We start from the raw sequence: 13,002 nt of genomic DNA, 5'->3' as shown, positions 1-13,002 counted from the left end.
CAAGTTAAAAAGCAGTAAGTTCGGCCGGGCCGAACTTTGAATACCCTCCACCTTTTGGAACAAATTTATAAATTTTCAAAAAATAAAATTCTTAAAAAATTTTGTTAAAATTTTAAAAATACCAAATATAGCCGTCTATTGGTTTCTATACGACGTGGACTTACATAGGCATTGTTTGTCATAAGCCATTACCATATTCAAATTCGAAACTTGAAATAAACAGTGAATAATGTAGCTAAAATCGTCAAAATATCGCATATAGGGAAGTACCGTTATATCGGAGCTGTGCGAAGACCAGGCACCTGCATAGACAATTATCTGTCACAGGCTGTAGCATCCATTATGAACTTCAAATACCACATCTCAAACAATTTCGATGGGTATTGTACCTAAAATCGTCAAAATACCGAATATATAGGGAGGTACTGATATATGGGGCCAATACGAAGACATGGACCTACATAGACAATTTTCTTTCACAGATTGTAGTTCTCATAACGAACTCTAAATACGTAATTTGAAACAACTCTGATAAATAATGATGCTAAAATCATCAAAATACCGAATATAGGGAGGTACCGTTATATGGGGGCTATAGGAAGACGTGGACATGCACAGACATTTTTCTGTCTTGGACCTGACATTTTTCTGTCTTAGGGTGTAGTATGCATTTCGAACTTCAAATACCAAATTTGAAACAATTCCGGTGAATAATGTCGCTAAAATCATCAATATACCGAATATAGGGAGGTACCGTTATATGGGGGCTATACGAAGACGTGGACCTGCACAGACAATTTTCTGTCTTAGGCTGTTGTATCCATTTCGAACTTCAAATGCCAAATTTAAAACAATTCCGGTGAATATTTTCGCTAAAATCATCAAAATACCGAATATCGGGAGGTACCGTTATATGGGGGCTATATGAAAACGTGGACTTACATGGCACATTTACGAACTTAACCTGTCTACTGGAAAAATAAAGATGGGTGAAAAATTTTAGCCATCTATATCAATTCATTCAAAAGATAGCGTGATTACAACAGACAGACGGACGTAGCTAAATCGACTTAGAATTTTACTCTGATCAAGAATATATTTTGGGTCTGACATGAGTATTTCGAGGATTTACAAACGGAATGACAAAGTTAATATACCCTCCATAGTATGGTGGAGGGTATAAAAAACGCCGTGCCCTTTTGAATTATGTACTATTGTTGCAGAGGATGTATTGTGTGTTACCTGTTGGTTTTGTCTTAATCATTTTTATTGTTTAATTTATTAAATCTTTCATATATTTTAATGAAAACAAATATATTACATACTAATAGTTTTTTTATAGGGAGGTTGTCAATGCAATCAACCTATATCTTTTTCATGCTTTAATTATTAATTATTATTAATTTTATTATTATTTATTTTTTAAGATATAGATGTGTGTTTTTTATGGGCTGGTGGTGTTTTTTATGGGTTATATCCGTGAATTAATTGAGTAGGTAATTCAGATTAGTTTAGATACAGTTATATCTAAGTGAATCGCAGACAACAGGAATAGTCTAACGGATATAATGTTGCTTTGTTTAGATACAGTTATATCTAATCATCCCGCGGACTACAGTAATGGTCATATCGATTTCTTCACTAATCATCCCGCGGACTACAGTAATAGTCTTATCGATTTCTTCACAGAAGCGGCTTCCGTTTTAGCATACTACTACCTGTAGAAGTATAACAGACAAGAGCTGAAAATAATGAGAGAGTAAGACAAACATAAACTATGTGATAGAAAGAGTTCGGATAGTTTGCTTAAGTACTTTCGGCAAAGCTTCTTTATTTTTTCTTCAGCGTTCCTTATGTACCATGGTGCACCTGTAATAGATCGAAGAATATTCGATTGTCTTCTTTGTAGCTTACTTACGTTAGAGGCACTAGCTGTGCCCCAAAGCTGTATGCCATAAGTCCAAATTGGCTTAATTACAGTCTTATATAATAGGACTTTGTATTCTAATTTAATAGAAGAACGTATACCAATTAACCACTCAAGATTGGCCTTTTTTATTAGTTTAATTTGCGTGATTTTTCATCGATGTGTTGTTTCCATGCAGGTCTTCGGTCCAGGTGCATTCCAAGATATTTTACGGTATTTTTCTGTGGAACTTAAGTATTAAAGATTTTTATTGTGGGGCAAAGTTCACGACTTAGAGAAAAGTAACGTGTATGCACTTACTTGCATTTACCGATATTCTCCATTTTGTCAGCCAATTTTCGAGAATATGTACATGGTTTTGTAGTTTTTTCCGACGCTATCATAGGATCCTTGTGTATGCTAATGAATGCAGTATCATCAGCAATTGTTGATTGGTTGATTGTTTCATTGGTTGTGTTCATATCGGCAGTAAATAACACATAAAGAATTAATCATAATCAATAATATGCTAAATGTGCTAGGATTAATGCAAAAGTCGTAGACACAATAAGAAACAATGTTGGTGTTCATTGGTGTTGTGTGCAATGTAGAAAACTCGCTGCAGACTTTTACAATTTTGTAAATGATTTGCAGTCGGAATTTAAAAAATAATTTTTCGATGAAAAAATAATTTTTCTCACTATTACTGTGAGAAATACCAAGAACTTGGTGTCGTCACCGTCAGTTTCCTGTCAGAGAAGCAAAAGGGCTGCGAAAAAGGCACCAACTAAGGGAATGCTAGTCGCAAAACCATAGTTTGTGGGCAGAACGCTGTTTCAGTTAATATCACTGATACAACTAAGACTGGGCGTGAACAGTCGTATGCGAGTATTGTAACACACCCAGTTCCGGTAATTAACAACGATATAAGTAAAGGTGTAATTAATCCTGAGATTATGAGTATTCCTGTCATGAAAATGTTTTCTGGTTTGCTCAGATACAACGCCCAATGACCTAAGTTATTATATAAAATCAAAAATTGGGGGATATTGCTTTTTGAGATGTTATAAGCTCTGATAGATAGTAGATCTTCTTTAAAAATTGTTGTGCCTGAAAATATTTTTGTACCGTTTATTTTAAGCGAATTTTGGCCTTTTACGGCATTCAATAAAGAACTTATGAAGATATCCAATATTTAGCTCATTTGCCTCTAAAAGCAGATACAGTGCCAAAATAATAAATAATTCATTTTCTATTTGTATAGAAACTTGGTTAAAAACATCTATATTAAATAGTGGAATTTTATGTTCAAAATATTAAATATTCAGAAAAGATCGTTTTTGTAAAAGAGGTGGTGGCGTCGTTATTGCAGTTGATGCCAAATATACCACTAATTTAATGGATCTAAATGGTTTTCTTGATATAGAGTTTATTGGTGTTTCCAATGAATTGGGCAAATTTAAATTGTTTGTAACTTGCGCTTATATTCCACCATCATCTTCACTTGACATTTATAATCAGCATTTATCAGCAATACATTTAATCACTGAAAAAAAATGAAAGATTCTGACTGCATTCTAATTCTTGGTGATTTCAAAATGCCTTCCAGTAAGTGTCTTCCAATGTCAGATTCTGGTTTGATTCCTTAGTCATCCGAAATGTACAGTACCCACTATACATTTGAAGTAATAAATTGTTTTTATGACATAAATCTTCATCAAATAAACAGAGTGAAAAATTCCCACGGCAAAATTCTTGATTTCGCGTTTGTAATTATAACACAGCATTTTGAAATATTCAGAATTTCTCCAATATGCACTCCTGAAGATATGTACAATCAAACTTTATGTATCTCCATGACTCACAGTAACGTAATTGGAGAAAGTCAGTTCGATTCATTTAAAACTGTCCTTAATTATAAACAAACTAATGTTCAAAAACTTTACCCTCATTTCCTCCGTAAATTTGGCCTCTGTGTGTCTGTGTAATAGCCATAAGATCTGTAATATGTAATTGATAGATTTTGTGGTATTTTAAATAGATTTTAACTGGAATGTGTTCCAATTGTTAGAGTAAAAGTTCCAATAAATATCCATGGATAACACCTGAGTTATCAAGTTTAAAAAATTCTAAAAATAAGCTTTTTCGTAAATATAAAATACTAGCTGAACCGGTTGTCTTTGCCGGCCCGTAGTTTTAGTCTTTAATGCCCATTTTTTAAAGCATTTCACAAATTTTTCTCATATAAGCGGCAGAATTTTCTTTATATATAATGTTCACGTACCGGTCGATTTAAAGTGTTTCAAAAAACATGATCCTCTTTTTCCATTCAAGAGCACGACTCAGTTTTTATACCCTCCATCATTCTGTGGAGGAGAAAATTAAATTTGTAATTCCGTTTGTTACTCCTCGAAATACTCATGTTAGACCCTGCAAAGTATATATATTTTGGATCAGCGTAAAATTCTAGGTGACGTCCGCCTGTCTGCTACAATCATACTATTTTGGAACGACTTGAGATGGATGGCTAGCATTTTTGACGCATGTGTATTTTGCCAGGATATACGTTACGTTTGTAATATGGGTCATGTCAGTCCATGCTTTCGTATAGCCCCCGTATAACGGCACTTCACTTTATTTGCCATTTTGACTATTTTAGCGACATTATAAACCGGAATTGTTTCAATTTTTTATATTAAGTTGGTAATGGTTACTACAACCTATGACAGAAAATTGTCTAAGCATGTCAACGTATTCGTATATATTTTGATAATATTAGCCAAGACCCCGGAAGTAGCTGAAATCAGGGGATACCTTCTAGAAACTCAAATTATCAAAACTTGCCAAAATTAGTTAGATAAATATTGCAAAAAAATACTTGAAGTCGGGGTACACCCCTACATATGTGGGCTATACCAAAACGTAGACCGATATGACACATAGTTTGTACAAATGATTCCACCTGTGACCCATAGCACTATATCAAATTTAAGACACTATTGTGAATTTTGAGAAGTTTAGAGCAAAACCTTCGAGACCTTTGTGTATATTTAAGGATCTATATAATAGAAACTAAAACAAGTTAAAAAGCAGTAAGTTCGGCCGGGCCGAACTTTGAATACTCTCCACCTTTTGGAACGAATTTAAAAATTTTCAAAAAATAAAATTCTTAAAAAATTTTGTTAAAATTTTAAAAATACCAAATAATAGACGGCTGTCTATTGGGGTCTGGACGTGGACCTTCATTGGCATTGTTTGTCATAAGCATTACCATATTCAAACTCGAAACTTGAAATAAACAGTAAATAATGTAGCTAAAATCGTCAAAATATCGCATACAGAGAGATACCGTTATATCGGAGCTGTGCGAAGACCTGCACCTGCATAGACAATTATCTGTCACAGGCTGTAGCATCCATTACGAACTTCAAATACCACATCTCAAACACTTTCGATGGGTATTGTACCTAAAATCGTCAAAATACCGAATATAGGGAGGTACTGATAAATGGGGCCTATACGAAGACCTAGACCTACATAGATAATTTTCTGTCACAGATTGTAGTTCTCATAACAAACTCCAAATACGTAATTTGAAACAAGTCTGATGAATAATGACGCTAAAATCATCAAAATACCGAATATAGGGAGGTACCCTTATATGGGGGCTATAGGAAGACGTGGACATGCACAGACATTTTTCTGTCTTGGGGTGTTGTATCCATTTCGAACTTCAAATACCAAATTTGAAACAATTCCGGTGAATAATGTCGCAAAAATCATCAAAATACCGAATATAGGGAGGTACCGTTATATGGGGGCTATACGAAGACGTGGACCTGCACAGACAATTTTCTGTCTTAGGGTGTAGTATGCATTTCGAACTTCAAATACCAAATTTGAAACAATTCCGGTGAATAATGTCGCTAAAATCATCAAAATACCGAATATAGGGAGGTGCCGTTATATGGGGGCTATACGAAGACGTGGACCTGCACAGACAATTTTCTGTCTTAGGCTGTAGTATCCATTTCGAACTTCAAATATGAAATTCGATTCAACTGACTTTTTTTTTTCGATTTTTCACGATTTTAGTATTTCTGCAATGAACATTCTTTTTTCGTGATTTTTTAGCGATTTTAAAAATTAATTGTCCTTTAACTTTGGTGAAACCGCGTTAAATTATTTCGACATCATCTATTCCGTTTCGCCACCACATAATTCGGTACTATACTTCAATGTAACCCGCCTGCAATTTTAGTTCTCAAGAAATCGAGCCAATTAAATAAAGTTAATCAAATGATATTATTCGTATAGTTCCACTTACCCGCATACTCAGTTCTCGAAGTATACTCCCCAATTCAATTCCATTCAAATTTATCGAGTCTTTGTTATTTTTTTTAACACGAAAATTTATAATTTTGAAGTGAAGAAAGAAATGCTTAAAACTATAATGTTTTGTTTTAATGACTAAAGAGTTTTTTCAGCGTCTGGCTTTACTAAAATTTGTTAATTAGTGATTACTAAACTAAGTGTATATATCGTGCTTGCTCCCGGCACTACACTGTTTAAGAGCATGTCTCATTTTTTTACCTTAAAACTAACTTAACCTAAACCTAACCTTCACTTGAACAACAGAGATGATTAAACGAAAGAGTGTTCATCTAAGTTGTTAACTAGTCCTACTCCCCAAAATAACTACACATCATATTAGAATTCAAAAATGAAAAATAAAAAAAAACATTACAAATGTACATTAGAAAATAGTAAATCAAAATGGAAAAAATCATTCAAAATAAAACATTACGATTGTACATTTCAAAGGTCAAAATAAAAATGTTGAAATATCACATTTTTACGCGGTTTTTTCGGATTTTCTCTGTATTCTGGGGAGTGAGCTTTCCCATGGTTAAGAAAGGTGCGGTGTTCAAAGGTTATGAAATCGGTCGACATGCATGTGGAGAAGACTATCGGAAGATGGTCTAATCCAAGAGAAGTTACAGTGGGCTACTATATGGCAAATGGCGCTGTTCACAGATATTAATGGGTCACTAGAGGCTAGCTCAAACGAGATAGGCCTAATGTAACAGAAATGCTCATCCCCCATCTCCACTTCTGGTGCGATCCTTCCTAAGATCCTTAGGATCTTTTATTGAGCTTGTTTTCCTGCACCGAAGCGATGAAAATATTCTTCTGATTCATAAATTCCACTATCTCATTTCTTTTGCCTCGGAGTCCGTTGCAATTAAATTGCAAGAAAGATGCACAATTCGAAGTTGGAACAGCAACATGTGGCGTAAGATGCTGCAGTGTAGGTTGCTGTTCGGGAGACTGCGAAGACGAAGACTCAGAAAAGAACGACGAAGACTCGATGGGCACTACGTTGCTGCAGCAACTTAATCCTATTCGCTGTAGTCTCGCAACCGACTTAATCCGGAACAGTTTCTATAGTGCACCCATTCTCTGCATCCATTACATCGCACCGAATCAGATCTGTGGTAGATGACATACTGACAAACCGAACAGAGCCAAGGTCCGGGGTTTTCTTCGATCTCGGAATGGACCAAATCTGGCCCGATTTGCTGCTCAAACATCTTCAGTTTCGTCTATATTAACTTATACGTCTTACAAAAGAACAACACTAGCAAAGAATTGCATTTTATTATTGAAATGCGTGCTCTGTTAAGAAAGTTATTTGGTTGCTTCTTCCATTTTATGGTCGGTTAAATCGACTCACTGCAATTTTTAATAAGATGGGTAGTTACTTGCTAACTACTCGCCTCTTAAGAAGTGGTTGTCCCACCCATAGTATTACTGTCTTTAGAAGCACGTTTTTTCTTCAAATACCAGCAAAACCTGATGATACCACTTAACGACAACTGCAATTTTTTGTTCATTCATTCGAAACAGCACGCGAAGACATTCGGTCCGTTGTGTTCATCCTAGGAGGAAATATAAATTTTGGGGATAGGAGAGATATAAAATTGGGGAGGAAAAAAAAAGGTATATAGAGAGGGGTATAGTCAGGAAGGTGGCCTGCCTAGCCAAGGAATGCCTTTTACAAACTTGTAAATGATAATGCGATCTATATCTAAGAAGAACATCAGAATTTCTATCTCCCACATCCTAAATATGTCTCTCTGATAACATTGGACATCTGCAAAATCTCTACCTCTTATTCATCTTCTCATAGCCTGCAGTGGTCAGTGTTGTCCCATCTTGAAGTCAGATATCTGATATTGCTGTGACTAAATGATGGAAAGGAGCCTGTTCTCCTAGATATTCCTGGTCAGATGGCCTAACATACCCTGCAGCAAGTCAAGAGATCTCCATTTAATGGCACTTCGGCTGCCTTCTTGATTGCAAGAATCTCCGCCTGAAAAAAATCTGCAATTGTAATTAAGCTTATATGAGTTTTAAATGACTGGGTTAGAGTAGAATACGAAAACACCGGTGCCTTCATCCATCATCCTCCATAAATTCCCAGGCCGTCCAAATGTGCGTGAAGACAAATTGTAATTTTTTAATTTATTTTAAAATTTTTACAACTTGAAAAAGAACAAGTAAAAAAGCAGTAAGTTCGGCCGGGCCGAACTTTGAATACCCTCCACCATTTGGAACGAATTAGAAAATATTAAAAAAATAAATAAAATCCATTGAAAATTCTGTTAAAATCTTTAAAATACCTAATATCGGAAAGTGCCAATATATGGGGGGATATACGCTATTGTGGACCTATATAGACAAATCTATGTCTGGGGGTAAAGTACTCACAAGGAACTCCTTGTGTGGATTTTCAGAAAATTCCATTGGAAAATGTGGCTAAAATCATCAAAATCCCGAATATCGGGGGTACCGTTATATGGGGGATATACGATATTGTGGACCTATATAGACAAATACCTTTCAGGGGTTAAAGTGCTCACAAAGAAATCCTTGTGTGGATTTTCAGAGAATACCATTGGAATATATAGCTAAAATCATCAAAATACAGAATAACGGGGTACCGTTATATGGGGGCTATAAGATATCGTTAACCTATATAGAGACTCTATGTCAGGGGGGCAAAGAACCCCTTGTGTGGAATTTCAGACAATTCCGTTGAAAAATGTGGCTGAAATCATCAAAATACCGAATATCAGAGGGTACCGTTATATGGGGGATATACGATATCGTGGACCTATACAGACAACTCCCTTTCAGGGAGTAAAGTACTCACAAAGAACTCCTTGTGTGGATTATCAGACAATTCCGTTGAAAAATGTGGGTAAAATCACCAAAATACCGAATATAGGGGAGTACCGTTATATGGGAGATATACGATATTGTGGACCTATATAGACATTTCCGTTTCAGGGGTAAAGTGCTCACAAAGAACTCCGTGTGTGGATGTTCAGACAATACGATTGGAAAACGTGGCTAAAAACATAAAAATACCGAATATCGGGGGTTCCGTTATATGGGGGCTATACGATATCGTGGACCTATATAGAGAATTCTCTGTCGAGGTAAAAAGTACGCACAAGGAACTCCTTGTGTTGATTTTCAGACAATTCCGATAAAAAATGTGGGTAAAATCATAAAAATACCGAATATCGGGGGGTACCGTTATATGGGGGATATACGATATCGTGGACCTGTATAGACAATTCTCTCTCAGGGGGTGAAGTACCCACAAGGAACTACTTGTGTGGATTTTAACACAATTCCATTGAAAAGTGTGGCTAACATCATCAAAATTCCGAAATGGGGGGGGGGGGTACAGTTATATGGGGGATATACGATATAGACAATTCTTTTTGAGGGGGTAAAATGCCCACAAGGGACTCCTTTTGTGGAATTTCAGACAATTTCATTAAAAAATGTGGATAAAATCATCGGGGGTTCCGTTATATGGGGGCTATACGATATCGTGGACCTATATAGAGAATTCTCTGTCGAGGTAAAAAGTACGCACAAAGAACTCCTTGTGTTGATTTTCAGACAATTCCGATAAAAAATGTGGGTAAAATCATAAAAATACCGAATATCGGGGGGTACCGTTATATGGGGGATATACGATATCGTGGACCTGTATAGACAATTCTCTCTCAGGGGGTGAAGTACCCACAAGGAACTACTTGTGTGGATTTTAAGACAATTCCATTGAAAAGTGTGGCTAACATCATCAAAATTCCGAATAAGGGGGGGGGGGGGGGGGGTAGTGTTATATGGGGGATATACGATATAGACAATTCTTTTTGAGGGGGTAAAATGCCCACAAGGGACTCCTTTTGTGGAATTTCAGACAATTTCATTAAAAAATGTGGATAAAATCATCGGGGGAACCGTTATATGGGGGCTATACGATATCGTGGACCTATATAGATAATTCTCTGGTATAAAGTACCCACAAGGAACTCCTTGTGTGGATTTTCAGACAATTCCGTTGAAAAATGTGGCTAAAATCATCCAAATACCGAATATCGGGGGTACCGTTATATGTGGGCTATACGATATCGTGGACCGATATACCCCATCTTCGAACTTGACCTGCCTGTAGACAATAGAGAGATCTGTGCAAAATTTTAGCTTCCTATCTTAATTCGTTTAGACTGTAGCGTGATTACAACAGACGGACAGACCACCAAATGAAAGGTCTCAAAAAAACCTTCCAAAATATAAAAAGCCCATATTAAAATCAATTACCGATACCGAAAAATTTTCGACTTCTTTAAAATTTAAATTCTAACTGTGAGACCCATTGTGCGAAAAATACGATACCTGGGGGCTTCCAAAATATAAAAAGTCCATATGCAAAGCCAATTTCATATATTCAAAAAATTTTCGATTTAATGAAGTGTATATTATAAGACTGTCATTATTGAAAATAATGATTTAGTTTTTTTCGGAAATGTTTTGAAATTATATATTTTTTTTAATTGTAATATTACCATATTACCAAACATTACCGAAAAAACGAAATCATTATCTTCAGTAAAAAATTAATGTTCATAAAAATTTAATGTATTAAAAATAAGAAAAAATATGTAAGAATACATGCATTTTAATTTAAAAATATAATAAGATTTATTATTTTTACATGATTGTGGGTCGGACATGAACATTTGTCAACTTTAAAGCTTATTATCATTATTTTTTTTTTTGGACATGAGCATTTATTAGCTTTAAGACTTATTATTTTTTGTTTATAACCTTAGACAGTATTGTCGTTTCAAAAAATTGACAAAACTCTTTCAGAAATATAAAAAAATCTCTTTCAATAAGTATTTTTTAGAATTCTTGCCAAATACATAAGTATGGAAATATATAATTTTTCAAAAGTCCTCCTAGAAGAAATTATTAGCCAAAACATTTTTATAATTTCCATTCTCTCGTTCTCTGCAAGGCAAGTTCGGGACCTGCTTCGAGAAAAATTTTCCATTATTTTTTTAATGCAAATTTTTAAACATTTGTAAATGTAATCGCTTTGTTTTTTTAATATCACAAAAGCGGTCAATTCTTACTGTACAGATTCCCCCAAGGAGGAAAGATCTGTATTTTGGGGTTTGAGCCCTGAAAATGGTTGTTGGCGGTAAATTCAACATCAAAACACAGCAACGACGACACCACAAGTATACGAAATATACTTACGTGATGTTCACTCATGTAGCACAAAACACTTTATTTTAAATAAAAGAAATATTGTTCGTCGACAAATTTATTGATTTGGCTTGTTTAACAATTGGTGGTTGATGAAGACGATTGTTTTCCAGCAACTAATTCTTGAAAGACAATTAATAATAATAATTGACGAGGTCGACCCCCTAACATCATCACTAAACGGAGTAGCTAAAAAACGAAAAGGAACGCCGTAAAATTATGTTTTTCGTTCCGTGGCTGGAAGGGAACTCAATGTATTTAAAACATTTCCTTAACACTAAACCTTAAATGTAACACATTTACACATGCATATATTTACTAATGCACACATTACTTTGCGGGCGGGAACAAAACGTACCTAATTTGTAATCGGCCTTTTCTTATCTTCTATTTATGGGCGTGACATTTTATTACATTATTTATTACCGATCATGAACGTAGCATGTGGAAACAACAACAACAATAATAATAATAATAATAATAATAATAATAATAATAATAATAATAATAATAATAATAATAATAATAATTTTTTTTAATTTAATTTATTTATTTTATTTATTTAAATTCATATTACAAACAATATGTATATATAATATTTACAAAATGTATCTACATAATCTATTCCACGAAGCCCTTATTAGGCTTGTCTGTGGTAAATAATGTTGGATTACGTTTATCTCAATAGAATATATTTCATATAGGCTGTAGGCTTCCTTCACTTCTTGTAATATTATTTTTTACATATATTAACTTTATCATTTTTCAAAAATTACTATTAACAAAATAATTTTTTATATGTTTAATTTTTAATATCTTGTTTCTAATCTCTAAAATTTCCTTCGGTATATCATTAAGGATCTTTGGAACGGCCACTGCCAGTGCGAATTTACTATATTCATTTACGAACGTGGGTACTTCGTAGCATCCTTCGCTTCTTCTTCTTGTGCTGTACTGATGTCTAATTTTTCTGGCTAAGCTCGGATCTTCAGAAAACTCGCTTGCAATTGTTATTGCATAAAGCTGCTTAACGTTTAGTATCTTCTGTTGCTGGCATATATGCTTCACATTCTCATTGTGGTATTCTGTATTTTGTGATTTTTTATGTATAGATTTTAAAATTCTGTCTTGTGTAAATTGAAGTTTTTTACAACACCTCGCATTACCCCATGCAGATATACCATGCCGTAATTGCGATTCAACCAAGGAATAGTATGCTTGTTTTAGTACATTATAGGGAGCGCAATTGTTAAGGTGATATAGAGCGAATGAGGATTTACGCAACTTTTTTTCTAGATTTTCTATGTGTTTTTTCCACTTGAAGTTGTGGTCAAGGTGTACACCTAAGTACTTGTACTCTTCCACAAGCTTAAGTTGAGTAGTACATTTATCATTCGATGTCGGATTTCTTTCTCTATAATTGGTATGAAGGCACTCATTGCTATGGTAAATAA

The 13,002-nt window shown here is 34.6% G+C and overlaps 1 protein-coding gene across 3 annotated transcripts in view; it reads left to right on the top strand.

Moving 5' to 3' along the window:
* Positions 1 to 13,002, top strand: part of LOC101891263 (docking protein 1) — a 104,154-nt gene that overhangs the window by 46,911 nt on the left and 44,241 nt on the right. The gene's annotated exons all lie outside the window — the stretch shown is intronic.

Source organism: Musca domestica, unplaced genomic scaffold (genome assembly GCF_030504385.1).
Source record: "Musca domestica strain aabys unplaced genomic scaffold, Musca_domestica.polishedcontigs.V.1.1 13, whole genome shotgun sequence".
Lineage (NCBI taxonomy): Eukaryota > Metazoa > Arthropoda > Insecta > Diptera > Muscidae > Musca > Musca domestica.
This window is presented reverse-complemented; position numbering and strand designations above follow the sequence as displayed.